Source organism: Mandrillus leucophaeus, unplaced genomic scaffold (genome assembly GCF_000951045.1).
Source record: "Mandrillus leucophaeus isolate KB7577 unplaced genomic scaffold, Mleu.le_1.0 Scaffold348, whole genome shotgun sequence".
NCBI lineage: Eukaryota > Metazoa > Chordata > Mammalia > Primates > Cercopithecidae > Mandrillus > Mandrillus leucophaeus.
This window is the reverse complement of record NW_012103676.1, coordinates 2,236,717-2,264,614: the sequence shown is the minus strand read 5'-3', so window position 1 is coordinate 2,264,614 and position 27,898 is coordinate 2,236,717. Positions and strand designations below refer to the sequence as shown.

The 27,898-nt window shown below is 52.1% G+C and overlaps 1 protein-coding gene across 1 annotated transcript in view; it reads left to right on the top strand.

Annotated features, from left to right (window-relative positions):
- The window catches only part of ZNF423 (zinc finger protein 423), a 350,099-nt gene that overhangs the window by 134,332 nt on the left and 187,869 nt on the right, over positions 1-27,898 (top strand). The window lies entirely within an intron of this gene.

Sequence of the window (27,898 nt, the reverse complement as noted above, 5' to 3'; positions counted from 1 at the left end):
GAACTCATCCCACTCATAGGGATGGAACCCTCATGACCTAATCACCCCCCAAAGGCCCCACTTTGTAATACCATCATCTTGGTTAGGTTTCAACATACAAATTTTGGGGGGATGTAAACATTCAGACGATAGCAGTGGCACTTGAAAAATGCTCCTGAAGCAGGGTGCTGCCCCTGGCTGAGAGCCGCTAAACTAGATGCACCCCTTGTTGAGGGCAGGGACCACGGTCTGGTTTCCATACCTGGAGTGGCTGACATCATGCCTGGCGTGCTATAGGAACCTGATAAATGTGTCTTCCATGAAAAAAGGCAGCCTCTTGGGCACTCAGAGGATGTTATTGCGAAGAACCCCTGCTTCAGGGAAGAGTCAGATTTGTGTGCCTCTGCTATGCCCAGTAGGGTGGCACCTGCTGAGGACGGCAGCGTCTTGACCTCAAGGGATGGTCGAGGGAGACAAGAGGCAGGAAACAATGGTGCTTCTGAGGTCAGCTGTGTTTCCTTGGCTTTCCCCCAGGGCTCAGAAGTTCCATTTTCTTATTAAAAAATGGTTGCTGCATGTTTGAGTTTTTTATGCATCTGTCTGTCTTTTCTGGGCCGAGCTGCTGAAGGATAAGGCCTGTCTTGCTCATCATTATGTCCTCAGTGCCTGGTACATAGTAGGTGTCTTGTAAATGTTTGCTGAAGAGCTATTTGAATTCCTTAGGGAAATCGGCTCTTCCCAGGAGCTCAGTGATGGATCCTTCTGTTTCACTGAAGATTGAGTTTGTAATGTGAATCTTTACACCTTCCCATTCATTCATGGAGTTATTAGTTCATTCATTCATTCATGCAACAAATATTTACTGAGCACCTACTAAGTCCCATGCCCTGTGCTGAAGCAGGAGGAGGCAGGCATTGTCCTCACCGTGGAGCTGAGGATGTGCTGGGGGAAACAGACATTAGTTCAAGAATCAGTCAAGCAGTGGGAAAATGACAGCCTCCGTGAGTGCTTCTAGGGGAAGGTACATCTGTGACCTGTGAAAGGCTGTGCAGGTAACGTGCGTCGGGTCCCCGTGGTGCGTGGGCAGTGGAGGATGGCAGGGAGGGGTTCCTGAGGTGGTAGAGTTGGAGCTAAGGTTTGCAAGGAAGAGCAGGGCGTGGTGACTCATGCCTGTAATCCCAGCACTTTGGGAGGCCGAGATGGGCAGATCAGTTGAGGTCAGGAGTTCGAGACCAGCCTTGCCAACATGGCGAAACCCCATCTCTACTAAAAATGCAAAAATTAGCTGGGTTTGGTGGTGCGCGTCTGTAATCCCAGCTACTCGGGAGGCTGAGGCAGGAGAATCGCTTGAACTCGGGAAGTGGAGGTTGCGGTGAGCCGGGATCGCACCATTGCACATTAGCCTGGGTGACAGAGCTAGACTGTCTGTAAAAAAAAGAAAAAGATCTGCAAATCTGCAAGGAAGTGCTTAGGGCACTAGTATTTTTTTTTAAGCATTAGAGGATGCATAAGTAAATAATAGGTAAATTTTAACAAGACTTCTTTATAGTTATTTTATAATTTAGTGTTTTTTATTTTGAATTATGAGTAGGGAAAGTGTTCTCTCTTTTTTTTTTTTTGAGACGGAGTCTTACTCTGTCGCCTGGAGTGCAATGGCGCGATCTCGGCTCACTGCAACCTCCACCTCCTGGGTTCAAGTGATTACAGGCACCCGCCACCATGCCTGGCTAATTTTTTTGTATTGTTAGTAGAGACGGGATTTCAAGATGTTGGCCAGGCTGGTCTTGAACTCCTGACCTCAGGTGATCCACCCACCTCGGCCTCCCAAAGTGCTGGGATTACAGGCTTGAGCCATTGTGCCCGACAAATGCTCTTTTCTGTATATAGGTTCTCCCCACATCTTGACCCTGGGTCTCAGAGGAGCAAGAGGTAAGTGGGTGGAGGCTAGTGAGGAGAGTACTGCAGACAGTGGGGAGAGCACGTACAAAGGCCCTGGGGAAGCAGAGGCGATACAGGGTGTCGGGCGGGCCAGCAGGGACTGGGGGTAGGTACCCAGGGAGTGGTGAAGTGAGGGCACGGCATGGGGCTGGGCCCAGATCACACAGGGCCTCACAGGTCATGGAAGGGGGTGGGGATTTTATTCCAAGCCCAGTGGGAAGGCATTGGAAGAGGTCAGCTGAAGGGTGACATGATCCGATGTGTGTGTTTAACAGATCCCTCCGGCTGCTGTGGAGAGCCTGGGCGGGTGTGTGCGTTGTCCTGGGGCGTTGTTTATAGGTTTCTCCTTCCTGGCTGGCAGTCATGGGTCCTGGGACCACCCGCCATGTGAGGCCGAAGGTGCCCTTGTGTTGTCGGTGCCCGGGGCCATTACCTCACTCTGGTCTGGGTTTCTGGACTTTCTCTTCTCTTTCTGGGTCAGGCAGACCTGGCCTTTTGAAGCCAGATGGAGGCAGAAGACCTTCGGGTGATGTTTAGACTTCTAAGTCACTGTAAATCTCACTGAAGTGACCTATTTTTCTTCCATGTTGCTCTTGTATTTTTTATGAATGGATGATAAAAAATGTGGCAGGGTCATTTGTTTTAATTTCCTTCTGACACCTGGATTCTGTGTTTGGTGGCAGCCATCCTGCCAGTGGCTGGAAGTCTGCCTCCAGGCGGTGGGGTGGCCCTGGGCCCAGTTCGTACCTGGCTCTGTTGTGGATGGAGGGGCACCATGCCCTGCCCCCACAAGGCAGCGAGCCGCCTTTAGAGCACAGAACTGGAGGGTCAGTGCTGGTACCCAGGGATGGGACTGGTTCCAGCGTGTCTGTCTGATCGGCCAGGCAGCTGTGGCCGTGGCTGGCTCGGAGGTGGGAACTTGAAGGCTCTATCCTTTTGGGACTACAGTCCTGCCCATCTTATGGAGGGTCCAATTGTTAAATGGAAACTAGTTCTTCAAGGCAAACTGGCTTCACCTTTGATGGGGAGTGGTGAGGGGTCAGTTCTGAGGGATGACAGCCTCCAATGCCCATGAGACCAAAATTCACCTTTTTTGCTTGGGTGGCCATTTGTGGTCATATCTGTCCCTATTTTCCAGGCTATCTCACCACTTCCCCACCTTGCCCTTGCCTTTGAAGTGTGTGGTGCCCTTGCCCACGCCATTCTCTCTGTGTTAAACACCAGCCTGCAGTGTGCTTCCCTGTAAAGCCATCCCGTCCTTCCTTTCCCGGAAGCCTTTCCTGACCTCTACACAGATGGGAGTCCACACGCCTTCTCTGGGGCTCCCAGAAGCAATGGAGCACTTGGACACTCCCTTGTTTCTCAAAATACATTTTTCTTGTTTTATGCTTGCTATATAAACTTACTGTGGGGCCGGGGGCGGTGGCTCACGTCTATAATCCCAACACTTTGGGAGGCCAAGGTGGGCGGGTCATCTGAGGTCAGGAGTTCGAGACCAGCCCAGCCAACATGGTGAAAACCCATCTCTACTAAAAAGACAAAAATTAGCCAGGTGTGGTGGTGGGTGCCTGTAATCCCAGCTACTCAGGAAGCTGAGGCAGCAGAATTGCTTGAACCCAGGAGGTGGAGGTTGCAGTGAGCTGAGATCGCGCCACTGCACTCCAGCCTGGGCGATCAGAGTGAAACTCTGTCTCAAAAACACACACACACACAAATAAAATAAACACAGATAAGTGAAAAGAAGAAAATCCAGTGATAAACTAGAGATCCAGAGAGTTATTTTGGCATTCATCCATCCACATTCTTGTTCTGCAGTCTGCTTTTTGTTTACCCGTAGGTTGTAAACAGCTTATCATGTTAATATTGTCTGAAAGCGTCCTTTTAATCGGCTTTATAGTGTTCCATTGTGAGGTTGTGCTCAGGTGTGTATTACAGTCCCCTATAGCTAGATAGAGGGCATGCCCCATCCCAGGGATCCACCTGCCATGCTGTGACCATGGCAGGCTTTGTGAAGGGCTAGAGCCTTGACTTTGTTGAATGAATGAATTCTCCTCCTTTCTCATCTGTCTCCTGATATACCAGATAAGCCTGTATTTAAGGCCTTCTTCTTCTCCCATCCCAAGTACCCTTCTACCTTTTACCCAGAAAGGAGACCCGACAGCCCACCGTGCTATCATTTAGCCTTTAAAAGTGCAGGCCAATAGCTCAGGCAACCAAGAAGCTGGAAGGGCTGGGCGGGAGTGGGTGCACAGGTGGCCTCCTGGAGGTGGCAGTGTCGGCACCAGCTTGTAAGTGGCTTCCAGGCCAGGAGGGAGCCCAGGGAGTTCTAGGTGGCCTGGAGCTGCGGATGAGCAGGAGAGACTCCAGTTGGAAGTGGAGGTCCCTTGGAGCTGGGAACTTTTCACGCCTGGTTCCAAGCTCTGGCAGCCATATTTGAAGGCTCACAGTGCAGCCGAGGTGGCGCTGTGGTGTTTGGGAGTCTGGTGTGTGTGTATGCTGCACACAGGTCACATGGGAGTGGAATTCTGTCCTCTGTGTGTCATGAGACACAAACCTTCATACTCCCTCCAGATCTGTTGGAGCCTGGGAACAAAGCCTTCATTTATTTAAGCATGCGTGCATGGAGTAAGCAAATGTTCGCTGTATCTTCCTCTCTATCAGGCTCTACGCTGGTTTCTGCTCTCATGGATCTCACAGTCTTGGGGGTGAGGGTACAGCTATCCCAGTTTGCTCATGACTGGCTGACTAATGGGCTTCCTGATATGTAGCATTTTCAGTTCTAAAATTGAGGAAGTCCTAGACAAATTGGGACAAATTGGTCACTGGGTTACTGTTGTCCGAGGAGAAAGGGGTCAGAACACTGTGGGTAGGACTGAGGGACCCAGAAGAGGGAGGTCACCTCTGGATTTCCTGTTACAGGTGTGGCATGCTTGGTGTTTTCGTGGAGTGTAATGGAGTGGAGTTGAGATGCCCTAGAAGGGGGTTCTGGTGAAGATTCTTCCCTTCTCCTTTTCAGTTCTTTATGCCCCTGCTCCTGTGTTCCCCCTCTGGCTATGGCATAGCCAGGGGTTTTCCAGAGGGGCCAAGACCACCCTCTGGAAAGTGGATCCCTGAGACCTGGGCTCAGTCATCCCCTCCTGCCTCCAGGCTCTCTTTGAAGAACAGGGTTTTCCGAAGTCCACTCTGAAGGGGAAACCTGCCCTTCCTCCCTTGCACTGAATGGAGTCTACTGGGGTGGACTTCGGTGGCTTCATTTATGGCCTGGGCGCATCACTCAGCAGTTTCTTCACTCACCTCTTCACTCGGCACAGGGCTCCTGTTCATCTCTTATGTGCCAGGCACTGGGCTGGGCACAAGCTGGTGATGCATTGAGCTCAGGGTGGGGCATAGAGGAGCTGGGAGATAAACAACCCCTGCCAGCCCAGCGAGTCGGGGCGACCTAGGAGCCAGGCAGCTCCAGAAGCCTTAGCAGCTTCTCACCCAGGGCAGCTGGTGGGAAGGAATCCATTAAGTCAGTAGAGCCGGATCCACCCCTGCTGGGCCTCTCGGGCTGACCCCAGGGGGCTCCCCTGCTAGGCGCCTCTCTGGAGCCTTTGTCCCTGGAAGTCTGTGAGGGGCCTTGGGAGAGTGGAATCTTGCACCCTTCTCTAGGAAGAGCCATTTGTCCATTGAAATGCAATTTTCTCCTGAAAGGAGGAAAAAGACAGGAAAGGCCATCAGGATGAGGATAGGATTCTGGTCCCAGCTCCAGAGTAAATTTCCAGCCTGCAGGTAAAGTCCTTGAAAAATGTAGGGCTGGGTGGATGGGCGCCCTGACCCGGGAAGCCCCCACCCCATCCCTGACTCTAAATACCATTGTGCCTAAAAATTAAATTAAAGTCAGAAATGATTTTTACTCCTTCATGTGCTTTAAAAAAATTCATTGAAGGAAAACCCCAAGCTGACGTCATGGATAGAGTACAGTTCAAAAATAATAATTTTTTTCAAGAAAGAAATTTCTAGAGGAGATTTCTTTGTGTGTTCCAGTGGTCATGACGTGGTTAAGCAGGTTGCCTCCCTCGTCCTGGTGCACCTGTGGGGAGGTCCTAGCAGTAACCGCAGAGCCCAGGAGGGAGGAGGGCTCAGCATTGGAATGCGGGCGTGTGCATGCCTGCACGTGTGTGTTGGTGCATGTGTTCATATCAACACATGTACACATTTATCAAATTACATCTGCTTTTACCTTTAAAATTTTATGAACATGAGCATATGGTGCATTATCCTGCCATGGAGTGTGTGTGTGTGTGTGTGTGTGTGTGCACGCGCGCGCACGCACAGGCAGGTCGGCTTGGCACTCACTCCTCCAGCACACATGGGTCTGTGGCTGAGAAACTCCTTTGGAGATGAGAGCCTGGAAGCGTGTAGGGCTGTGGGTGAGCTGGCCTCCCCAGGGCCCCAGCCTGGCCCTTGGCCCACCAGGCCATGAATACATTTTCATCCATCTCTGGCCCCCATCACCTAGGCAGCTAATTCCTCAGAGCCTCTCAGCCTTATTAAAGTCACAGATCACTTTCTTGAGCTTAACGCTGTCAAGACCAAGCGTGCCCCTTGTTCCGACCCCCTCCCGCCATCCAGCCTCTCCTTGAGGGCTGGGGGTGGAGGTGAGGGTCCTGCCAGCCCCCTGCCCCCACCCTGCCCCCTCCTCAATTTGATCTGTACGACGCCTTGCAGTGATCAGTGAGGTCGCCTCAAGATTCCTTCAGTAAAGCCCTTGGCAGGGATACAAGGGCCGTCACAGCTGTGCTGCACAAACCGGCTTCCAAAGGCGAGGATGGGGCTGGCCCACTCGAAGTGGCTCCTCAGCGGAGGGGTGCGAGGCTCGCTGCTGATTTGGAGAACACTTCTCCCGTCCCCGGCTGCCTTGGCCTCCCCTGTTATGAAATATGGATGGTACCGGTTCCAGCGTTCGGAGACTCGCTGGCAGTGTGAGCGTCTCCAAAGGCCCGCCTTGTGCATGCACCTAAACACTTCACTGAGCAATCTGTCAACATGTCAGCAACACATGTTTTGTAAAAAGCTTCCAGTGGGAGTAATGACTCCCACCAGGACTTCCAAAATGCTTTGAATTCAGCAGATTTCTATTGCGGGCATCCCCTGGGGTGCCTTTTACAATGCCTACATTTCAGAAATTTGAGCCACAGACCCCTGGGGGTTTCCTTTCATAATGCCTCAAAATGTAGGGTTATATTGTTGGAAGTCCCCATGGGGTCTTTATTAATACCTGAATTCTGAGGAACTGGAAATTACACAGGGCACTGCAGGGGCCCAGATCCACACCAGGAAGAAGAGAAAAACTCTGTGGGGAGATTTTTTTTCTTCATGCAAGAGTGAAAGAGAAGAATTTGCTAAAGGACAAAATTGAGTGTGTTTGAGCTTCCTTCATTTAATCTGCCTTCTAGAACGCTACAGTAAAATCTGCAACGGGGAAGGGGGGAAATGACTTTTCTATTTTTAAATCTCACTTTGATATTTTAGGGGCCAGAGTATGTTCTCTTTAAACACCCAGTGTCGAAAGGGGTATTGTTTAAAAATAAATTATTTTTCTTTTTGGTAATTGAAAACACCTCTGCCGTGCCCCTCTCCCGGGTCTCCCCTCTTCCTTAGAGCTGTTAAGCTCCTGTAGCGCTCTGCAGTCTCATTATCATTAACCGTTTGGGGTCGGTTTGAGATAGTGGCCCACTTGCTCCCCTCCCCTCCCCTCTCCTCCTCTCACCTCCCCTCTGCACATTAAAGATGAGAAAATCAACCTTGGAGATGGTCCAATCTCCCGTGCGAACTGGTTTCAAATCCTCGTCGCTGGTTGGGGCCGTCAGCATAGGAAATATCAAGGCTGCCTGCTACTTTTTTGCAAGCATTTTGCTGCTGAAGTCTTGAAAAGACAGAGGGGTGCCTTCCTGTCCCCCACCCTGCACACGCACGTGCGCATGCATGCACACGCGCACACACCGGCTTCCACATGTGACTCATCTCAGCCTCCACCTGCACACTCACCTTTGGTTCTGTTTTTTAAAAAGTTACAAGACTTAAACATGTTAAGCCTTAGGGTTAATTTAAGCTGCCTTTTTTCCTTCTAAATCTGGCACTCACTAGCTTGCTGAAAAGAGGCCTCTGTATTGCTATTACAATCTCATTGACTGGGACAAGAAAATAACATTGAGAAAGCTAACTTACAGCAGCCAAGGCCAAGAAATTCTAAGTTGCTGATAAGACCCTCCTCCCTTCTCCTCCCTTCTCCTCCCTTCTCCTCCCTCCTCCACCCTCCTCCCTCTTCCCTCCTTCCTCCTCCTTTCTCCTGCCTCCTCCCTCCTTTCTGCCAGAGTGACTGGATCACACAGGGGACTCAGGAACTCACATTTTCCCCCTTTGGTGAGACTCCCAGACGGTGTTCAACCATCTGTGGTCCCGTGGGCCCAGCAGAGGCGGCCCAAGGAGGGGGGTTTGCCCATCAGGAGCTGGTTGGGTCAGATGCTCACAGAGATCCTCTGCACCCACCCCGAGCAGGCTGATTAATTAAGCAATTGCATCATTGATTCAAGGTTTGTGATTTGGTGCCAGGGCGCTGGCGGCTGCGTTCCTGAGCATTGCTTCCCCTCCCTCGGCTGTGAGTTGCAGGATCCCTTTCCTTTCTCCAGCCGGATTTTCCTCCCCAGCGCCAATCCTGGATGTTCCATCAGGAAAGGAGCGGCCCCCTGTATTCCAGCTGCCCCTCTGCCCCAGTCAGGAAGCCCTGTGCCTCCTGGGGTGTCATGATGGGTGGGACTGTGGGCCCTGAGCAGACCTCAGGAGGGGTCTTTTCTGCTCACTGCAGGCCCTGTGGGGTTCAGCAGGGGCTTGGAGACGGAGAGGGCAGGGAGCCCTGTGGTGCTGATTTGACATTTTTAGCTGAAGACCTTTGTTCCGACCAATTTCCAAGTAGCTTGGGGTTGGAGTGCATTCTGTTTTTTTTCTTTTTCTTTTTCTTTTCCTTTTTCTTTTTCTTCTTCTTCTTCCTCTTTTTTTTTTTTTAAATCCTGGGCCTCTTTTTCCTTTTTCTTTCAAAGCAATGAGATAGAATCTGACCCTGGGAATCCCATTCTTGCCGTCTCTTTCCCCAAGCCACCCTCTTCCGTCTGACCAGGGAGGCCTGGATCTTCTGGCAGCCTTGCGGTCTCATAGGGTCTTTGGCCTTGAATCCCTGTTTCTAGCCCAGCCCCTGGCCCCTGTCTTCTGAGGGCTGCAGACTCCCCAGGGAGGCTGATATCCTGGCCTAGGGCCCTGGCCCCGGAGCTGCGGTGGGGTGGGGTCCACTATTTTCCTGTCTTCCTCCGTCTTGGAGACTTTGGCCCTCGCTTGGCCTCAGGGTCAGTGGGTGGAAGAGCCATAAGATAAAAATTTAGCCCACTTCCCAAGAACACAGACTTTTCCTAAGGAGGCCTGAACTAGGCAGCAGAGCCCCTTCAATTTTCATCCAGTGTGGGTGGTGCGGTAAGAGCACTCAAAAACAAACAAATCAAAACCGAAAACATCAAAACAACTAAAAGCCGGACAATAGAAATTCCTTTTCCTTGTGAGCCTCAGAGTAAACAATGAAGATACCACCTTTGGGAAAGAGGACATGACAAACTTAGATTCTTTTGAAAATCCATCCTATTTGCCAAATCAGATGGCAGACCTCCTTCCAGCATCAAAATCCATGTGGTTCCAGGGAAGAACGGGGGGCAGGTGGAGGGGGATTGTGGGAGGAGCCTTTGAGCCCCCAAACAGATGTCCAGGGAGGCGAGGCCAGAAAGCCTCCGCGGAGCAGTGATTTATTTTATTTTTTAGATCTAGATGTTTTGGCCGCATTTATTTATTTATTTCCAAAGGGCTATTTTTGGCGTCTGCCTGGGCTCCTTTGTAGCAAAGCCCCCTTTTCTAGAATTTCCTTTCCTTTATTAGAGTTACAGCTCAGCTTTGTGCGGCCCCCGGGGGAGCCGGCCAGCCGCTGGCAATTTCTCTCAGACACCCAATTACCCCCTGACGTCAGTGCCGCCTCGCCCAGCTCCCCTGGGTGCTTCCATTTTTCCCTTTGTAACACTAATAGCTGACTAGCTAAGTGCCTGTCGGCTCCTTGGCAGAGGAGTTGATTGTGTTTTCGGCTGGATACTAAATCCAAAAACTATGTAAAAATGTCAATAGGTGAGTGCACATTGATTTTGGTTAGTCACAGTGATATTTGAGCCCCTTTGGGGACTCTGTCTGGGGAAGTATTTTACAAGAAAGATAATATAACAGAAAATTACTGGAGCTCCGCGGGTCTCTGGTGGGTTTCTTAGGGGCCTGCTAAATTGCTGTAGAATCAACAAATGCTTTATTAATCTAAATTTGTGGTTTTGTTCTTTCTTCTCTTCAGAAGGTTGGAGTTTTAATGATGCAGGCGGCTCCGGTGGCCGGGCTGGGCGGCGCGGCCCGCACCTTGGCTGACGGGCTGGGGTACCCTGACTGGTAATGAACTCTCAGAGGGTCCGGGAGCAGGGCGGCTGTGTTCCCAGCTGGCTTCCTGGGGAATGTGGAGCAGGCGCCGGGCCCACCGCTTGCCAGGCCGAGGTCTGTGCGAGCAGATAAAGTGAGGGGCTGAGGGCCTGGAACAGCTGTGGCGGGCCAGGCTGACTGGGAGAGGCTGATAAGAGCCCAGAAGGAGCCCAGGCGGGCGGCATGGCAGCGCCAGAAATCTGACGGGGTATCACGACTGGCAAAGAAAGTTAAACACGGCCGGATCCGGGGGATGGTTGGCGGACCTGCGGAGAAAGATAATGGTAATTGATGGAATCAAAGTCGCAGCACAGCCTTGTGTTTTCTTGGCAATTAATTCCCCCACCCCTCCCCAATTTCTAACCCCCTGGCATTCTTAGAGCCCAGGATGCCCCGTGAGCAGGCTGCACACTCAGATAATCAGCACATGCCCTCCTTGCTTTGGGGGGCGGGAGCAAAGGAGATGCAGCCAGGAAAAGACACAATTAGAGACCTGGTTTAAAAAAAATGTTACAAACAAACAAGTCAGAAAATGAAAACCCCACTGAAAAGTTAAGGACGTGTCACTCCGGGAGCTCATCTGATCTTGCTCTGGAAGGGAAGGAAGAAAATCGATGTCTCTGTAAGTGTGCCGTGCTCTGCGTCTCCTGGCTGGGTAGGACAATGTGGAGTCGGGCCGGTCCCTGCACACACACACGCACCCCCAGATGCTGCTGTGGGGGAAGGCGGCGTAATGGGACAGCGGTTCATGCCACAGACAGATGTGCCCGCCTCTCCCCGTGTGTCCTCCTGTCCCCTCTACCTTTTGTCCCTTGAAAGGCATTGCTCCCCAACAATGGACTAACCAGGCTGATTCGCATCGCGGCGGGCTCATGCAGCCTGCCCGCACCATAGGTAAGGCTTTCAGCCGGCCTTTTGTTGTGTCACCGACAACGTGCACATGCTGGGACACACCTGCTTGCAGAAACACGCGTGAACGCACAACTCCGGCACTCCTGCCCATCCCACTGCATGGCCTGGGGTGCTGCTTCCTGGGCCAGTCCCGTTGTACCCCAGGGAGCCCCAGTGTTGGCTCCAGGATCTTAAGCAAATAAAACACTCCAAAAAATTTCCCTAGAGTCTTTTGAAATTAAAATCAGTGTGCTGTAAGCCTGCATGTCAGTCTGGCATATGAGACGCAGGCCTCCAAATAACTGGAAATTGTATGAGGGAATTGATTAGGAACGGCCTTCTAGGTGGTTCTACCTGGTGCTTGGCATGGACTCCAGGAGCCTACTTCGTAGGTAATTAGCATTTTGGAGTGAGCCCTCCTATTGGAAGGTGATGTGATAAGCCAGAGGGACTTTTAAAAAGCATCATGTGCTTGTTCCCTTGCACAGGATTCCTGGCCTTCTGTCCCTTTCTGGGAGCTGCTCTGCTCCCAGCCCATCTCGATTGGGTGACATCAGTTCTGTACCTAGAAACCAGGTGACAGAGGGACCTGGTGGGGCAGGGACTGGGAGGCTTCTGACTTATTCTGACCACCTGTCCTGTTTACTCTATCCCACCTTGGTGAGGGGCTGAAATGAGCCTCGCTTGGAAGCAAGGTCCTGAGCCCTGGGGAATTCTGGAAGGTGGAAGAAAGGTGTGGGCCGGCCTGTCACCAGCCAGCCTCCTCCCCCACGATGGACTGCATTCCTGCGTCAACCCTCCGGCGGTTCCCTGTGAGCTTTGTCTCCTTGACAGGGTGGGAGGAAGGAGGGTTTGGAAAGGAGGCCCCCCTGGTGACTTCTGAGCCATCAAAGCCAGCCCCCCTCCTGGAAGGGCTCTGCAGGCTGGCAGCTGTTTTGGGGCCTGGAGAGGAGACAGGGGGCTGGTCCTTTGTCCCTTCGAGGAGCCTCCCGGAGGCCCAGGCCTGCATGGCGGGCAGCCACATTAACCTTCCACCCTGGGTGGGGGGGGCTTGCCTGAGGTCAGGCACTTAATGAGGCCAGGTCCCTGGCTCTCCCCTGCCAGGACTCTGGCAACAAAGGCCCAGTCAGGCTGCACAATGAGGAGGAGGTGGCCGGGTGGGGGTGGGTAGGTGCCGTCACAGCCTCTGTGGCCCAGGGTTTCCTTCCAGCCCACCCCATGCTGGGCACTTCAAAGGGGCTAGGGGAGAGGCCAGCCAGGCCTGGCGGGCCTGGGCCTCCTTCTCCCAAAGCCACTGGAGGTAGAAAAACACCTTGAGAGCGGGGCTGATGGAGTCAGGTTTTTGGAATCTGGCACCATGGGGAGCCTCTGGTATGAGGTCCTTCTCTGGCAGCCTTGTTTCACTTTCTTTGTTTGAAGCTAGAGCTCAGTGTGGCCCAATTACTTAAATCAGAGCCTTCTAGCATTTCATATCAATAATAACAACAACAATAATAATACCCCATGTATGAGGATGCATGTCACTGAATTCTGAGCATGCTACCCCACCCCCCACCATCGCAATGCCTTTTCTGCCTGCTTAGTGAGGCCGGGGAGCAGGCGTGAGGACCTTTGTCATTCAAGCGAGAGGGAGGAAAGGAAAAGAACAGTTCCAGGGCTCCATGCCTGGCTCTTCTCCCTTCATTCCCTTTGTGGGATCTCACAGTAACAGTGAGAGTTGGGCATGGGTTCCCGTTGTTCAGATGAGTCCACTGGGGTCAAAGAAGTTGAGTAAACCTGCCTGAGATCACATGTCTGACCCCAGCACTTGCAGACTTTATGACTTTTGTGAATTTCCTGAAGGTCTCTGTGCCTCAGTTTCCTCATCTATAAAATGGGAATAATAATAGTACCTACCTCAGGGTTGTAGGGAGGATGCGTTGGAATAATGTATGCAAGAGCTTGTAGTGTGCCTGGCACAGAGCAAGCACTCAATAGTAGCTGTTGTCCTTCTTGTACTAAATTGTCTAGTCTGGATTCTAGTCCACACTCTCCAGGCTCCAGAGTGAGTGCTCTTTTTGCTTTATGAACAAACAAAATAAAAACCAGTAAGGGGCCTGGCCTGGTGGCTTACACCTGTAATCCTGGCACTTTGGGGGACCAAGGTGGGTGGATCACCTGAGGTCGGGAGTTGGAGACCAGCCTGGCCAACATGGCGAAACTCTGCCTCTACTAAAAATACAAAAATTAAGCCAGCTATGGTGGCACGTACCTATAATCCCAGCTACTCGTGAGGCTGAGACACAAGAATCACTTGAACCTGTGAGGCAGAGGCTGCAGTGAGCCCAGATCGTGCCACTGCGCTCCAGCTTGGTCAAGAGTGAGACTATGTCTCAATAACAAAAACCAAAACGAAAACCTGTAAGGTTGCTGAGGGGTCCTTCGCCTGAGCTGCTTAGTGCAGAACTGGGGAATGGAAGCCCAGGGAGGGGAAGGGACTGGCTGTGGGTCTCAGGGTAAGTGGGGTACGGATGTGGGAGCCAGAAGCTGCCTCTGAGGATCACACTCTCACATCTTCACTAGGTGGGCAAGTATTTGTAAGGCTTGGTCATATTTTGCCTGGTTTCCCTTAGTTGCAGAGACACATTTCTTCACATGAAACCAGACCCTATTTTGTGTGTTCGAAATGCTCACGAGTATTTCCCAAGGCTCTCCCTACCCTACCTCAAGATGCTGTTAAGAGTAATCCTCCACCCTCACTGTGGCTGGGGGTGCCTCCCCTGGCTAGAGGACATCCGAGCTCTTCCTGGATGGAGCAGGGGAGGGCCTCCCTTCCTTTCCCTTGGAGCCCAGTGGAGTTCCATGTGTGGTGTGTCTGTTGCAGGAGAGGAAGGTGTAGGGGATTTGACCCTTAGAAGTCTGGGGGTATAAAGAATGGGAAAGAAAAGGTATCCCCTGAAGGCAGCTGAGCACGGGGAGCGGGGGGCATGATTCCCAATCCCTGCTTGCAGACGAGCAGAGGCAGGATGTTTTCACCATGTAGCCAAAAAGGTGTTGAGGGCTGGAGGCACAAAATCATGTGTGTAGTTTTACAAATCCAGTTCTACTGCTAGTGCCCCTAGCAATTGGGGGATTTAATGGAACCCCCTCTGTATCATTTGGCATGGTGAAGACTCAGACTTTGTTCTGTGCATTCACCCTGCCACACATCTGGTTATTTTTAGAGGGGACTCTGTATGCCAGGCACTGTGCTGGGCACTCGGCGATACCAAGCTGAGTAAGAACAGGTTTTGGTCTCTGGAAATTCAGTCTCCCTCCCTCTCCCTCCTGCTCCCCCTTCCTACTTCCCTCCTTTCCATTCATTAAATATATATGAAGCATCCTTATTTCCTATGCTAATAATAGGGGTCCCTAGAAATGATCAGGGCACAGGGAGAACCTTGTTAGACAAAGACTGAGGAGGAATGTTGCACTGGCAGAGGAGTTTTCATGAGACTTGGCTCTAGCCTTGGCCTTGATACTGACTGTGAACTTGACTAAGTTACTGACCTGCTCTGAGCTTTCATTTATAAATGGAGAATGTTGAACTGAACAATGATAGCATTGGGCAGGCATCTTTCAGTTGCAAGGAATAGAGACGCATCTCAAACTGGCTTAAGGATAAACCTTCAGGCTTGGCTGGATCCTTAGGAGTTCATTTCTCTAGTGTTCTTGTCTCTGCTTTCATTTTTGTTGGCTTCATTCTCTGCCAGGCTCTTCCTAAAAGAGGACAAGTTAATCCCCCTGCCCACAGTGGCCCCAAGCTCATAGCCTCCTTGCTGAGGTAGAGCATCTCTTTCCTGTAGTGTAATGAGGTCTCAGGATTCACTCTGATTGGCCCCGATTGGTCATGTATTCATCCTTAAGCCAATCACTGTGGCTGGAGGGTGCAGTGCTATATGGCCAGGCTTGAAGTACCTGAATCACATAGCGGGTGGGGAGTGTTTGCTCAAGGAAGACAGGGCTGGTCTACAGAATGCAGGGATAGATGCTGGCCAGGCTGAAAATCATGGAGCATTTCACCACAGTCATTTATAAGCATCCTTTGAACCTTACTCACGCACAAGACAGGGCCAGGAGCCTGACTGTGGGTTATAATCCCACGTATGCGTCCTTCTTACCGTGTGACATTGGGCAGGTTATTTAACTCTCTTAGCCTCAGTTTCCTCATCTGTAAAATGGAACTTACAATAGCATACACCTCATACTCGCGGGTTCTTCCCACACCCTGCTCATTTCTGTGGACCCCCTTATTAGCATAGGGAATAAAGATGCTTAATAGATATTTGATGAATGGAAAGGAGGGAAGTAGGAAGGGGAAGCAGGAGGGAGAAGTAAATGTGTTAATCCATTTAAAGTACTCAGAACAATGCTTGGCATGTAATAAGCACTTAAATAAATATTAACTATCATTGTTTTTATTTATTCACACATTTATTCATGAACTCTATAGCTCAGCCAAGCAAATGAATACATCGTAATGTTTGCCCTTGTGGAACTCACAGAGGCATTCTACAATTGCTTTTCACTCGTTCATTCAAGAAACATGTATTAAGCACCTGCCATGTGCCTGGCACAGTGTCAGGCTAAGCTCAGGACACATGGGTGAAGGAAATAGTTCCTGCCTTCATGGAGATGTACGAGGTATCTTTGTTCATTCTTCACTTCTCATCTAAACACTAGGGACAATATTGTCTTCTGCAGAGAGACTGCATAGAGAGAACAGATGTGGGCATATGTTAAAAACCCGCAAGTGGCCTTTTGTCTAGCATGTTATGAGTGGGTAGGCATTGGCCTGTCCATCGGGGTGTCCACCCAGGATTGTAGCTTCCCCCACCCCCTCCTCGTCCTTTCTCCAGGCTTTCCCGTGTATGGCTGGTCCCTTGGCTTCTGTGCCTCCAGCAAGATGGACGAGGTGGCTGCAGGCTTCTCAGTCTTCACCCCGCGTGGTGAGGGGAGGCAGTGGGGGTCAGGCATGGGTTAAGGTGCTGGCTCTTGGGTCCAACACTGATCGGACCTCAGTCCTTTGTCCTACCTTGGCTTGGGCATTGTCTTGGGCCTGGCTTCACTCTGGTTTTTTTGGGTTGTTTCCTGGGGCAGACCTATTGGCTCTGCATCGGGCTGCGTGCTGGGGTCTGCCAGAGAGGAGTGGGGAAGGAGAAAGCCTCATCATTTTCCTCCTTATAGCCCACGGGAAGAAGTCCTCATATGTCAAGTGCTCTGCATAAGAAATGGGGCAGGACGGGTGTAGTGGCTCACGCTTGTCATCCCAGCACTTTGGGAGGCTGTGGCGGGAGGATTGCTTGAACCCAGGAGTTCGAGAACAGCCTGAGCAACACAGTGAGACGCCTGTCTCGACAAAAAATGTTCAAAAATAAGCTGGGCATGGTGGCATTCACCTGTAGACCCAGTTACTCTGGTGGCTGAGGCGGGAGGATCTCTTGAGCCCGGGAGGCGGAGGTTGCAGTGAGCCGTGATTGCACCACTACACTCCAGCCTGGGCCCCAGAGTGAGAGACTCTGTCTCAATAAATAAACAAACAAAATAAGGAAAGAAAGGGGGCAGTGTGGGAATAGGGGGCCACAGCCACCCAGTCCCTCAGCAGCAGGAGGAGGCCAAGTGCTCAGCCCCAGCTTCAGTCACTGCATGATGGCGCTTCCCTCATGCAGCCGCTCTGCTGATCCTTTCCATATACCCCATCTTCTGTACCCTCAACATCTCTGTTACATGTGAACTTTGAGGATCCTCTGTTTTAACCTATGGGGAAACCGAGGCTCAGAGATGGTCAGTAACTTGCTCACGATCACCCAGCCAGGATGTGGTGGAGCCTGGAGGCAAACCCACACCTGTCTGATCACACAGCCCAAGTTATTGGTCACCAAGTTGTACTGTCCCACAGAGTGAATGTTTGCATAGACCCCAGCATCCTCCCAACTGGGAGGGGCATAGAAGGTGGCCGATTTTCTAGCTACAAGTTGGAAACTTCAAAGACCAGAACTTGCCAAGAGGGTGAGGGCTCTGATAGATGAACCCACTCTCTGTGTCCATCTGTGTGACTCTGCCCTGGTCGGCTGATTCTTCCTCACTAAGGAAAGGCCCCTTAGCCCCCTCCGACGGCTGCTTCTGAGAAGGACGTGATCAGTGCCTCTGGTCAGATGCCTGGGCCTCAGGCTGGAACCATGGGCTGCCGGGGAGATCACCACTCCTGTCTCCACACACTCCCCAGGGCCTGTGGCTGGTGAGACAGGTTGCTTTAGTTTGCTTGCGGACTTCCTGGTCGTCTTTGGAGCTGCAGCCTCCTTCTACCCGCCACACTCCACCCGGGCCTGCCGTCTCCTTGTTTCCAGGTCTCCATCCCCCTCCCATCCTCCAGTGACTCCTGTTGGCAACTCATGGGGGTGCCTCTCTGGGCACCCCTACAGGGTGTAGTAAGGCTTCCGGGAGGCACCGCCTGCCGGGCATGGATAACCCATTTGTTTATCCAGTGGTAACCCAGTGGTACCCTCTTGCTGCCTCCTCCAGAACCTCTCTGGTCTGTACTTTCTCTGCAAAGCGATTTATTAATAGGGGTGGAAGCTCTGAAGAATCCCTGGGAGATGGTGTCACATCATGAAAAGAAAAGCAGATAATTTGAATTATTATTAGTTTTTGTTTAGAGATAAAGTTTTGGTCTGTTTTCCAGGCTGAAGTGCAGTGGCACGATCCTAGCTCATTGCAGCCTCAAATCCTAAGCATGAGCAGTCCTCTTGCCTCAGCCTCCCAAGTAGCCAGTCCCCAGGTGCACACTACCATGCCTGGCTTTTTATTTTCTAGAGGTGGGATCTCACCATGTTGCTCAGGCTGGTCTCAAGTGATCCTCCTGCCTCAGCCTCCCAGTGATTTGGATCTTGACAGTTGTGTGTTCACATTTTTTCTCTGCGCACAGTCTTTAGCAGTTAACATATTTGTGAGCCTCAGTTTATCCCTCTGTGAAATGGGGCCACTGAAGCCTCCCTTGCGTGGCGATGAGGGTTCAGGGCAGTAATGGGCATGAAGCGCTGGCACACTGCCTCGTACACTGGGCTGCACTTAGTAGATGGTGGTTCTGTGCCCTTTTGTGTAGAACAGGACACCCCTAGTGGTGCAGGGGGTGGAGTAGGGTGTGGAGAGGAAGCCTTTCCTGGGGATGGCAGGTGGGGCAGAGTGAAGCAGTCCAGGCTACCATCCTCAGTGGACCTGGGAGAGTGTCCTTGGCTATTGAGCTATCTGGTGGCAGAGCTGGGTCACTGCCTGGGAACCTTTCAGGTCTTGTGTGGTCCAGAGATGTGGCCATTCTGAGGGAGGACTTGCCTGGTTTTTCGGTTGGGGGAAGGACAGCCACCCCTCCCAGATGCACCTCCAGCCTGGATGCCTCCTCAGGTGCCACCCTGCCTGTCCCTGACCTTGGTAAAGTTATGTGGAGATACCAGTAATGGTGTACCATGCCTATGGGGCCCCTGGGGTGCCACACGGGATTGCTCGCAGTAACTCTCAGGGCCTCTTGGCCTCTGGCTGGGTGTTGTGGAGTGTAGGGAGAGGGCAATGTCCTTGTTCCCTCACAGACACTGTGGCACCCCTCAACCTCCTGGAGGTCACGGAGGTGTGGGGCGGGCTTTTAATATTTCTGAAAATACTCCAGGAAAGCAGCATCTCTTTGCAAATATTGTCCTAAATTCTTTTTTTTTTCTTTTTGAGGCAGGGTCTCTCTCTCTGTCGCCGAGGCTGGAGTACAGTGGAGCCATCATAGCCCACTGCAGCCTTGACCCCTCAAGTGACCCTCCCGACTCAGCCTCCTGGGCAGCTGGGACCACAGGCAGGCACCATCACGCCTGGCTAATTCTCCTCACCCACCTTTTTTTTTTTTTTTGTAGAGATGGAGTCTTGCCATGTTGCCCAGGCTGGTCTGGAACTCCTGGGCTCAAGCCATCCTCCTGCATTGACCTCCCGAAGTGCTGGGATTACAGGCATGAGCCACTGTGTCCAGCCCCAAATTCTTTATTATACGACACAATCTTAGGCCCATGCCCTGAGTAAACACATGAATCAACACATCAGTAGGAACAAATCCTTCTCATCCCTACACCCAAACCCCCAAATCCTTACCTGTGTGGCTGTGCTCCTGGCCAAGATCTCCTGAGGTGACTGGTGTGCTGTCCTGGGAGCCAGGGTAGTGCAGGCGGCTCCTGGTCCAGCCCTAGGCTCTTGCTAGTATCTGGAGGACAGCCGCTGGCCCCGGAGCTTCCTTGGAGTGGACACTAGGGTGGCCATTCCCAAAGAAATGGGACACCAACCGTAGGGTAACTCTGGAGGTGCTGAAAGAAGCAAATCCTACAGCTTGAAATCTGTCTTCTGCTCCCCACCCACCATACCGCCTGCTGGCATCGGGAGTTTGTAAGTTTTCCTTTTTTAATGAGTCTCTCATTTATCACGTGAATAACACAATCATCCTCCATTGTTTGTGGATGTGTTTTAAGAGCGTGAGTGTTGTAAATGCTTTAATTATTTAAGTCACTAGACATTTTAAATATACCGCTCTTTTGGTCACCTTGGCCTGGCATTTCTTCCTTGATAAAATATACATAGAGTCTCCCAACTTGGGAAGACCTAAGCCTCATTCAGCTTCTAGGGGAGCCGCCTGGGCTGCCAGCAAGACCTCTTCCTGAAGCCTCCTGCCGCTTGGGGATCTCGCTGGCCTCCCTTGCCCAAACCTCCACTGGCTTCCCTCTGTGGAGCAAGAGGGCGGGCTCCTATGTCTTTTCTGTTGAAATGATTTCTCTTGCTCCTCCCCTTGATACAAAAGACCCAAGTCTGGGTCCAGAGTAAGTTATTTGTAATGCATTTTTAGAGTCCATATTGCAATATTAGCCATGACTGTCTGCTGTGTAGAAAAAGGAGGAGTTTGCGTTTGAAGTTTAATCCAGCTTCTACTTAAGCTCAGTCCCTGGGCAATCCTTTTTTCTGCCGCTGAGCTCAAACAGCCGGGCCTCAGGTTTGATCTGCTGCCCCACGGAGCCCTGCCCAATGTGAATTTGAAGAGTTTTTTTTTTCCCTCTCAACCAGGGAGACTTGCAAAAAAAAAAAAAAAAAGGCACCGTGGTCTGCAGCGTCCGCTCCCACTGTGGGTCCCCGGGTCCCTCCCGGAGGCCCTCTGGCTGTTTTTTGGGAGGGCGGATGGGATTGGGACCCACCAGGGCTTTCCAAGGTGCAGCCGTGTCCCTCCCTCGGGGTCTCCAAGGAGCCCCTCCGAGCTCTCTCTGCTGGAGGACGTCAAGCACTGGGGAGTCTGGGAGTCCTGTCTTGCATGTGGGGGGCAGAGAAAAAGGAGGGAAAAAAGGGAGGGAAATGAAAGGCGCGAGTTTGTCGGGAACTGGTGCTGGCTGTGGAAACAGGAGCCGCAGCAGGACGGAACCTGGTGGCCTTCAAAACTTTTCTTCTCCCCTCTCTCCACATGACTCGGAGGATGCAGGCAGTAATTAAAGGCCCCCCTGGTTCCTCATTTTCTGTGCCCACGTCTTTGATCTGGCTCATGTTGGGCGGCTATTTTCATTGTTCCTGCCTTTCTTTCATTCTTTTTTGATGGCAGAAATGATGATCTTTGATTCCAGAGTCGGAGGTGGGCAGGAGAGTGTTACAGGTCTTACATAATGCATCTTTCACATCTTATTTTTAAACGCGGGCATAATCAGGGCTGGGCAGAGGCTGGGCTCGGTTTGCACCCGTGTGTGGGGAGAAGCGGTTGCCCGCCCTGCAGTGCTAGCCTGGGGGTAGGTGGGGACAGGCAGTCCCGTGCAACTGAATGAAAATTACTAGAGGAAGCTTCCCCTACTTCCACCCCTTCCTAAATATAACCTGGAGGGAGTTTTTCCTAATTGTTCCCTTATGGTGAAAAATGTGCTGAGAGAGGGGAGGACAAGAAAGGCCCTGCCCACCCAGCCGGGCGTCTCTTGGTGGCGCCCTGGGAGGCCTGCACACTGTTTATTAGGGGATGTTAATAAACTGTAAGGGACAAACCACGGGGGTGGCATATGAACAGTAACTCTGGTAGCCAAGATGAAATGGGAGTGCTCTGCCAGGTGTGGAGAGGTGGCAGACATGGAGAGGGTGTCGCCATCTGGTTCGTCTGTACACCCTTCCTGGGGCTTCCCTCCAGGCAGGAGACCGTGGGGCAGACAGAGATGAGAAAGTGAGGCCTTCTCCATGGTTAGGAACCTGCGATCCAAGCTGGGATGGGGATGCAAGGCTGGTGCAGGGATCGCAGGTTCTGATGATGACGGGGGTTCTGCCTGGGAGGTGACGAAGTGTGGGTACAGGTGTCACCCAAGCTTCTAGATTTCCAAGAGAAGCCAGTCACTTGGGTCTTTATGGGAAATTTCTTAGAGATGAGAAGAAGAGGTCTGCCTTGGTCAGGGACAGTGATAGTAGGCTAGGAGGCAGGAAGCCTAGGTGTGGTGGAAGAGGGAGTGATTGGAGTGTCCAGGCCGCCCGAGTGTGGTGGGTCTGGCAGGAAAGGCTGGGAGGGCACTGACAGGGGACCTGCATCCTCCGTGTGGGGCATACTCAGAAGGCCTGTGTGCCCCGAAGTGGCTGCAGGGCTACTTCCTGGCAGTGAGCTCCACAGGGCCAGAAGGTTTTTGCACACGATACCTGAGGCTTCATGTCACGTCCACTGCATGCCCAGTGTTCATGTGGGCGTGGTCCCTTCCCGCCCCAGCGTGGAATACAGAGCCCCCGTGAGACCCACCTTGTACCTTAGATGGTGCTAAGGAAGGCTCCGAGGCTGGCCTTCCTGTCTGCCTACCTGAGACTCAAGCAGCAGGACTTTCAGGCACTGAACTCCTTAATGCAAATTCATTGAGCACCTACTTTGTGTCAGGTTGTGTGCTGAGTGCTGGGCACACAATGGTGAACCAGACAGGCCTGGATTCTCCCCCTGTGGAGCTTCCAGCCTGTGGGGGAGAAGGACAGCCAGACAAACCACCCCATAAATAGCTACGTTTATCTTCTAGGCGTGAAAGCGTCCGGAAGGAAGAGCGTGGGGCGTGAGAGAGAAGCAAAGGCTTCTTTGAAGAATGGACACTGGAAACGAGGGCGGAACAATGAATAGAAATTATAGAGCTAGCCATTCAGAGGGAAGGTTTGAAGACCACAAGTCAGGAGGGTGCTGGCATGTTGGGGGGACCAGTGGTAGGCACCATGGGGGAGCATGGTGAGCCAGCAGAGCGTATGTACGGGTGGGACCAGGTAGGGTATTTGTATTATGTTCTAGGAGCAGTGTAGGCAGTGGGGGTCTTGGCATCCTCAGATTTGCCCTTTGCAGAGCTCCTGCCAATGCCCTGTCAAGGACGGGTGTGGGCAGGTGGGGACGTGGAGAGAATGGTGCTGTAGGCAGTGGGGACCGAGAACAGAGGGGGTGTGTGAGAGCCGTCGTAGGGGCCACGTTGACAAGGTGTGGAAATTGATTAAATATTGGAGAAACCCAGGAGGACCCCTGGTTTCCTGCCTTGGGCATCGAGGTGAACAGAGGGATCTTTCCTGAAATACATAGGGCTGGAGGAGGAATAGGCTTGGAGGCAGAGAAATCTTTCCCCTTTTCTGACTGAACTGCACCAGGGCAGGGGCCTGGGGACAAAGCTGGTAGGGACAGTGGGGTGTCAGTCCAAGGAGCTAGATAGAGCCTGGCTGCTGCTTAGCCCCTCAAGACCCCATGCTGCATATGGGCAGGAACCTCCGTTGCTCTATCCCTAGCTGAGCCCACCTAGTCCATGCCTGGCACACAGTAGGTGCCCCATAATGTCTGTTGAGGAGACCTGCTCTAGGAGGCTGCAGAGCAGTTAAAACACGCTGGGATGGTAGTGCTGCTTGATGCGGGAAGATTCTGCGCTGGGCCACCTCCTCCTCCAGCTTCAGGTGTTGAGTTTTGGTGGCTGCTGGCTTCCAGAGGGAGGTCCTGAGCTTGAGCTCGAGCTGTCATGCCTGGCTGGGCTGCCGGATGCCCGCTTGCTGTGACCTCAGATGGAGGCAGCCTGTCCGGTGTTCCTGACTCCCTTGTAAATCCTCTTGGCTGGCCTGGCTGGGCGTCTGAGGCTGGGGACAGCCGTCAGCCGGTGTTGGCGGCTCGCATGCCCCTGACTTTCTGGGCTGTAGATTCTGCCCACTGTCCAGATTGCACACAAATCTGCTTTGCCTGGTGTGTGCAGAGCCTGGCGCCAGCCCTCGCACACTCCAGCTGGCCACGTGTCAGGGCCCCTTCGTTTATGTCCACCAACTTTGGCAGCAGCTTCTTGCAGCTGGGCTGGGGTGGAAGCGGGGTGCTACTTAGCCTGGTGGAGGGCCCAGGGCTCAAGTTGAGGGGAGGGCTTGTAGGACGATGTGGGCTCCACCCTGTACATGAACTGGACCGCTGCTGTTGGGTCCAGGCAACTCTCCGAGATTTACTGCCTGGGGTGAAGGAGACTTACGTCCTGGGGTCACTCGCATCCTGACCAGAACCTTGAGGGGCTCAGCTTCTCTTTTCTTCATCTTCACCCCAAAGCATGCTTTCAACAGAGGCGTGACCAGGTCTGGACAGACCATGGGGAGGTTTCTTCATCTGTAAAATGGGAACATCAGGCATCCACCATAGCCCCATTTCCCTCACCATTCAACATTCAATTAATGGCATGGCATCCTCAAGATGGCTATAAATGTCTCTTTAATTTTCCCTGGGGCAATTTGAGAATCTAAATATCCCTGATATATCTGGCCTTGTTGTTACAGTCTTACAACCTGAGAATTCAATAGATGAATCTCAGACAACACAGTTAGTTGAAATTTGAGAAAAAAATTCCTCATTACCCAAACACCCTATTTTCCTGATGATATTTCTTTTGTGTTGGTCTTTGTCTGCACATATGTGAGTTTACAGGATTCCAACCAGAGGGTGTCTAATATATTCTGCTTTTTTTGCCCAGGGAGTTCATGGTCTGACTTGCCTCTGTGGTCTGTGGTCCTTGTAGCTGCTCTTATTTATTTTAATTTTTTGAGACCGGATCTTGCTCTGCTGCCCAGGCTGGAGTGCAGTGGCACAATCACAGCTCACTGCCGTTTTAACCTCCCAGGCTCAAGCAATCCTCCTGCCTCAGCCTTCCAAGTAGCTGGGACTACAGGTGCATGCCACTAAGCCTGGCTAATTTTAAAATTTTTAGTAAAGTTGGGGTTTTGCCATGTTGCCCAGGCTGGTTTCGAACTCCTGGGCTCAAGCGATCTGCCTGCCTCAGCCTCCCACAGTGCTGGGATTACAGGCGCACACTGTCATGCCTGTCTAATTTTTAAAGTTTTTATAGAGACAGAGTCTCACAGGGTTGGCCAGGTTGGCTTGTAGCTGCTCTCATTTTTTTTTTTTTGAGACGGAGTCTCGCTCTGTCACCCAGGCTGGAGTGCAGTGGCGAAATCTCAGCTCACCGCAAGCTCCGTCTCCTGAGTTCATGCCATTCTCCTGCCTCAGCCTCCCAAGTTGCTGGGACTACAGGCTCCCCCCCCCACGCCCGGCTTTTTTTTTTTTTTTTTTTTTTTTGGCAGTTTTAGTAGAAACGGGGTTTCACTGTGTTAGCCAGGGTGGTCTCGATCTCCTGACCTTGTGATCCGCCCGCCTCGGCCTCCCAAAGTGCTGGGATTACAGGCACGAGCCACCGCACCTGGCCTGTAGCTGCTCTTAATGCCTACTCGAGGAGCTGATGCTAGGTGTGGATCAAGTGTTGAGCGTCGTGCCGGGCATATTGGAATTACACAGGGGGCCTCTCTTCCTCCCAGTTTCTTTTTGGACAGTGGCCCCTAAGGGAACTCTTCTCAATGTACCTTGTGGCATAGAGGAAAGCACTTCTTTAATTTGGAGTCAGGATAACAGTTCTAGCCTGGATTACCACCAAGCGGCTCTGAGTGAACTTGGTCCTTTGTCCTCTGGGTGTCAGGTTCTCTGTCTAGAGATGAGGGTTGGTCTCTTCCACCACCCACATCCTAAAATTTGTGATTCCAAAGAAGGAATACACTTATATTAAGTATAAGGATGCATTTCAATATTAAGATGAGAATATATTTGTATTTAGTTATTTGTAGCTCTTACTCTAGTAGTGATTTTACACTTCCAGGGTGTAATTTGCTGGTCAGTGTCTGTCTCCTGCATGAGACAATGGGCTCCTTGAGGGGCTGCCTTGTCCTCGGTCACTGCTGAGTGCCCCACTGATGGCACACGGGAGAGCTGAGTATTTGTTGAGTGAATAGTCAGATAGCAAAGTTGGAGGCAGATGCCCGGCACCCCTCTGCCACCTGTTCATAAGGTTATTATTGGGGAGAAATACAGGGAGATGGCCAGCGCGGGTCCCCACTTCTCTGGGCACTGCAGCTCTGCAGCCTAGAGAAGGGTCCCTTCTTTATCATCACAGGGAGAAAAGTGGCTGAGGACTCCCTCAGCCCTGAGGCTCCCTTGGGTAACATGGGTGCCCGGTGGGGTGGCAGCCCTGCGCTGGTTGTGGTAGGGGCATCTCCTAGATGCCCACTCTGTCGAAGCCCTGACACCTGCTTAGAGCCGCCAATGCACAGTGCAGATGTAAGAATTGCCATCATGACAAAATAATTGCTGTTTGTTGAGTGCTTTGGACATGCAGCATCTTGTCTCATCGTTGAAATGGCCCTGGGAGGGAGGTAGATATTGGGACCATCATTCCCATTTTCCAGATGGGGAAGCTGAGGCTCAGAGAGGCTAGGGAATTTGCCCAAGGCCACACAGTCAGGGAGTAGCAGGGACGGTGTTTGAACCTGGGCAGTCCGCAAGACTGACCTCTGCTGCTTCCTTCGGCTCAGCACCCCCACCAACCTCTCCTCTCTTCCCATCTTTCAGGCCCTCCTGTCATACTCGGGGCGACATCCCATCTGTCAGAGGTTCTGTTCAGGCCAGATGCAAGGCCTCTCCTGGGATCCTAGACCAGAACAGTTGCTGTAGAGGGAGGTGAAGGGAGTTTTCCAGCTGTGGCCCTGCTCCATACCCTGGCGTTGCAAGTGCGGACCGGGAGGGTCTGACAGCCTTTGGCTCTCCCCTGGGGCCAGGCCTTCTGTGCCCACCCTCCTTTCCTGAACAGGAGGGATGGGATGTGCTCGGCCAGCCCTGGCACTCACAGCAAGCTCCAGCATCGTTGTCCACTCTCTGGCACTTTCTTTCTTGAGGTCCAGGGAGAGGATTGGAGAATGGGGGGAAAATGGGGTTGAGAGAAAAAGGGGCAGGAGGAAGGCTGAAGACAGGAGCAGGCAGAAAGGCAGGAGAGACCCTCTGGGAGAGCAGAAAGGAAACTGGCCAAGAGCTAGCAAAGACATGGGAGGGGCAAGAGCTGGTTCCCGAAGGGGAAGGGGAGGAGGAACAGGAGATGGTGGTGGTGGGGGGTGGGGCGGAGGTGGTAATTAGAGGACAGAAATGGGGTGAATGGAGGAGGGATGAGGGGAGGCAGAGAGCAAAAGGGGAGAAAAATAGAGATGGGGGCTGTGAGGGGTGGGAGCTTGTTAGGTACAGAAAGAATTCTGATGCTTGAAAATCATAATGTTGGGCATGGCAGTGCGTGCCTGTAGTCCCAGCTGCTTGGGAGGCTGAGGTGAGAGGATCTCTTGGGCCTGGGAGGTGGAGGCTGCAGTGAACCGTGATTGCGCCACCGCACTCCAGCTTGGGTAACAGAGCAAGTCCCTGTCTTAAAAAGAAAAAGAAAAAGAAAATTATAATATGAAAGGCCAGGCAACCAGCATTTAGATCCCTGCAACCTCCAGGAACCCGTGGGCACCTAGGGGAGTGGCCGAGGCTGTGGGGGTGGGCACACCCGTGGGCCACCCTTGCTGGCAGGCCAGGCCTGGGAGCCATCTCTTTGAAGTCCCTGACATCGCGGTGAAACGATCCGGCCTGAGGTCTCATTAGTCTCTACTTTGCTGCACACACCCTGTCATTTAATCTCCCATTCCATCCTTCCAGCACCAAGGTTTGTACATCCGCCCCATTTGCTTTATAAAGCCTGTCGCTGATGTGAACTTGGCAGCATTAGTACATGAGAGTTTTTCTCCCCTCTCTGTAAGCCCCCACAAGCACTCAGTTACCAAAGTTCTTCTGCTGACGGGGAAGAAAGCTGCCGAAAGAGAACCCATGTTTCATTTTGTTATTTAGACACGGGAGCTGTGTAGTCTGGATGTTGTTGGATTTTATTTTCCCCAAACTAGAGCAGCTGCGGTCATGGCTCAGGATAAAAGATACCTTGGTGTTCAGTTGGTTTTCCCCAAATCCACCCTTCACTTTTCGCTTCCTTTCCTATTGGGATTTGTACTGAGCCTGCCACATAGTGCTTTCTGCTTTGTTCACCAGAAGTGGGAACCCCGGACCCTCGAGTTTGGGCAAGCCTGTTGGTCTCCTAGCTGGAGAGGCCTGCTGCTCCAACTCTAAGGTGTGCAGAGCTGAGGGGCCCTGTTTGGACACCGACATTTCTTAGAAAATTTACCCTTGGCTGTGCATGGTGGCTCACAC